The 4,247-nt window shown below is 38.5% G+C and overlaps 1 long non-coding RNA gene across 1 annotated transcript; it reads right to left on the bottom strand.

Moving 5' to 3' along the window:
• Window positions 1–411: 411 nt before the first annotated feature.
• LOC131265920 (uncharacterized) lies at window positions 412–2,244 on the bottom strand. The gene is made up of 4 exons (XR_009178328.1): window positions 2,158–2,244; window positions 1,814–2,083; window positions 1,427–1,735; window positions 412–974 (listed from the first exon to the last, which is right to left on the bottom strand). It is a non-coding gene; the product is annotated as an uncharacterized LOC131265920 (long non-coding RNA).
• Window positions 2,245–4,247: the final 2,003 nt, after the last annotated feature.

The following is a 4,247-nucleotide window of genomic DNA, read 5'->3' as shown; positions in this document are numbered from 1 at the left end:
TCGTTAAAATCAAACTAAGGTATAGTTACGTGAATAATGCGAGCATACAGATAAGGTACGTAAGTTTAACAGAATAGCATTCATAATTGATTTTCTAACCCGAATAAAAATATGCAATAAAAAAAAAAAGGTAAAAGAGTAAATGAGGCCCCGGCCGCCATGTTTTCGATCGTGGCTACACCTCTTGTGGACGTTTAAACTGAATGTATGCAATTGGTGATACATTAATTCGTTAAATTCAACCTACGAGTATTTGAACCGTAGTGTGTACCGTTAATTTCGGCTACGCAATCAACCTAGGGGTGCGGTATGAGGGGGGCCCACGGGCCCCCCTTATTTCTCAAAACTATAACAAACTCTCTTTTTCGGTAGACCTAGCGCAGTCCGCTCGCTTCGCTCGCTGCGGGCGCGCCGCCGTTTCCAAATCATTTCTTCGGCTAAACTCATTGTTTGATGCTGTCCATCATGTGTGGTATAGTTTACTTACTAGTAACTCAACATGTAAAAGTATATTAACCAGCATTCAACCTCCACTGCGTGATTAGTTTAAACCGTTATGGTCTTTTAAGCGAACCGTTAGCGTTCAAAAATTCGAAACGAATGCATGTGTCGCGCTTTGCATAGCTTCAGGCGCTTAATGTGAACCAGCAGGAAGAGGAGAATCTAGCCCGGGGCCTCATTTACTCTTTTACCAAAAAAATGAATAATTTGTAATTATTGAACGCGAGTGATACATATATCTTCATCTTAGTGATAAATTTTTGTTGGTAAATATGATGCGCTAAATATGGCACCCGAACAATAAAAATGTGATTGCATTGCGCATCAATTTGAAGTGTTTCCAATGATACCCGGATGTAATGATGATTGACACTTACCTACCTTCTTCTACTTACCGGTGAACAAAATATCCTTAGCCCTTGTTATCACACTTTTTTACATTGAAACGCTGGTCGTCGGCTCGAGCATGGAAACTGAAAAACAGCCAAAAGAATAAAAAACAACAATTCACAAACTGTGTTACTAGATTTTATAAACAATCTACGTGTTGAACATAAACATTAAGAGTATATCTCATGAGGTTTGTGCTAGTATAATATACTGTAAGAAAAATTACTTAAAAACTGACTGCTCCGGAGGCATGTCCTATCTGATATCTGCCTGATGCCTGAATTTTTAGTAAATTAAACTACAATAAATTCGAACTTTTTCGTCAAACTGAAAGAATTGTATAATGTTTTAATAACAGAAATCTAAAGATCAAAAGAACGTTAAAGTTCGTAACTTCGGCATAACTAAAATTTCTTAAGAAATGGGCGTAATGTGAAATGCAATCTGGTGACACCAGATGTTATTTATATTCTAGAATCTATCTAATTTTTGAAGATAAACCCAACACAACAAAGAACAATGTTTGTACACTTACCTTTAATTACAATGGTAAAATTATCCGTTGCACATTAGCTAACACTTTTTCCTTAGCGCAGTTCTACACGGGGCTGCGATAATCCTTCGACCGGGAGTTTCTGCCTTCTGAACACCTTTGACGTACGAGTTGGCCGACTTAGGCAATTTTGTTTATTACTTTGGCACTTCCGTGTTCCCGGAAACCCGGTCGCAGAAAAGTCGCAACGCCGTGTAGACCTGCCGTTACCTATCACTCTTTCACTGCCCCACATCAATAACACGTCATGCATTTGATAAGACCAATAGTACGCCATAATATTCGGTTAAGCTGAAATGAACCAAAAAGCAGAGTCATTAAAGATTCAATCGTACCTTTCCACAGATTTCATAGTAATTTTCAACTCACCACATTATTTGGAAGGAAATTTGCCGTCATTTAAAATTCAAATCGGTTTATAAACATCACATTGCACACATTTCTGACGAAACGAAACATTATAACATACCAGCCAACCACTGTTTACACTTCTTCCTTCATTGTCAACATAGCGAAATAATGCTATTATCGCGCCTACGTGAGGAACACCAAAGCTATTACGTGCGACTTATTACTTGTCGCCTAAAATCTTCACGTAAACCCAAGCTAGTCGCCAAAATTAATCTTTTGGTATTTCTTCTAAAACGAATAACATTAAAATTTCAATGCCAATAGTTTCGGTGATCAACCTAATAAATAACCAGCTTACTCACCATTAAATTAGGTTTCCATCTTTTGTTCTGCCGCCAAACAATATGAAAATCCTGGAACAATGTGTATTCAGTACATTTTCTGCACCTGTAAAAGAAACAAAAACATGAGAATTATGTAAAGCTAGACTAAACCTGTACAGCTTCTCATGTAACTCTCAATTGAAGTTAAAATATAGTTTGATAAAAGCTTCGACAAATACAGTAACATCCGTACAGTACAGTAACTACACCTTAGGAAAGATTCAAACTTGTAAAATGATGCACATTCGTATTTGTAGTTAACCAAACCGTGCCATTACACCTTCCACCGTCACTAGCGCAACTTAAAAAACTAAGCACAAATTTGCAATGAAATGTTCAAGTTGGCAAACGCCTTACCTAGCAAACAAGACTTCTTCTGAATCATATCTGATCGGAACAACAAATCCGCGGCTTTCTACACTTGATGTACAAACATCACTAGCATGAGCTAGCACCCTGACGTACACTATCATAAAATCTCTATTCACTTTACAAAACTACGGCCGGCAAACACAATAAAAAATTTACAAGTTAGCCACCGCCCCGCTTAACAATCAAAGCCTACTTCAGAGTAATTGTATCAAACCGGAACTAGAAAACCGTGTATTGCTACAGTTTTCTACACTTTGACATTTGGTAAACGATCCAAACATACGAAATAATTTTTCAAGCAAAATTATATCGACTCGTCATTGACAGTGAAACATTTCATATGAGGCAATGTTTTCCCAAATGTAAAACGGCCGTTTGCTTTACTACAAATTAATACGTTTGGAAATGCTATTCCCGGATGACAAAAATTCATTTTTTTGCAGCTGTCATGTAGTTACATCAATTGCTTACAGCATGGAAACTTAAGTTTTTCCATGGCAGATTGCTGGGACTCTTACTGGAACTACATAGTAGCAGCAACAATTTAAATATCTGTCAACCGGTGTTTTGAATGTGCTCAATCTTTATCAAAAATTATTTTTATGTTACCCGAAACAAACCTCGACAAAAGAATATCATTCTACCACCAACGGTATGTCCAATTTATTCACACCCCTAGGTATAGTCAGGTTGGTTCTCGGAACTGAGCGAACAGAAAAATCTGAAATTTTTGTTTTACCGCGTGACCACATTAGGTGTACCATACCAAAATCTTGGTACGGTCGAGCTCCAGCGTACCATACCAAATGCAACCCAGCATTTCTGGGTTGGTGTGCTCGAAAGATCACGATGGTGTGCTCGAAAGAGCTCGATGAGGTGCTCGACTTTTCATATTCGTTAGAACTTGTTGAGCAGTTACCAGTTAATTTGCGCAGAACATCTCCAAAACGCCCAGCGAACGGCGGTACACTGAATATCTAGCAGTTTTTTGCTTTTTCTTTCGGACCCCCCGATATCCGCTTAACGAGGCGTCGGATTACACGCACACAGCGTTGAGCCAGAGGTGACACGCACACCAAGCGCGCCAGGCAAAAAGAGAGCAAAAACATAGTTGCTCTCGTATTCCGCTCTCTACTATGTACAGCCCCACTCTTTCTCCCAGCTCGTCTTCAATTCTCACCAATGCGTCTTTTTCTACTATTTTGTCGTCCTGTTGTCTCGATAGGATAAGTCAGTGCTATAATTACTCTGGGCTATTTGTCATTTGACGTTCCATTCTCTCTCCCATCACGGCGCACGACTTTGCTCTGCTCAGCTGTTCGTAGTCAATTATATGAATGGTGTTTGTGTTCGATGCGTGCATGGGGATTGTTTTGATTGCGGAATGAAATTGCGTGAAGCTAATGGAATGAAATTGCATGCATGAAACTAAGTAATTTCTTTATTTGTCGTTTTACTTCTTCATTTTCATTGTTCTTCGTACGATTTACTATAGAATTGAATGAATGAAAGAACTATATTAAAATAAAGATTGAAAATTTATGAATTGCAATGGGTTGAAATATGGTAGCATTGCGTTATCACATTAACACAACAACCGCAATAATGCTGTTAATCGCTGTATGCATGTTGTACGGGTTGATTAAGGTAAATTCAATTTACGTATGCTCGTGTCAGCTTGAGTAAAGGTCCATCGG

The sequence above is a fragment of the Anopheles coustani genome, chromosome 2 (assembly GCF_943734705.1).
Source record: "Anopheles coustani chromosome 2, idAnoCousDA_361_x.2, whole genome shotgun sequence".
In the NCBI taxonomy this organism is placed as follows: Eukaryota; Metazoa; Arthropoda; class Insecta; order Diptera; family Culicidae; genus Anopheles; species Anopheles coustani.
This window is presented reverse-complemented; position numbering and strand designations above follow the sequence as displayed.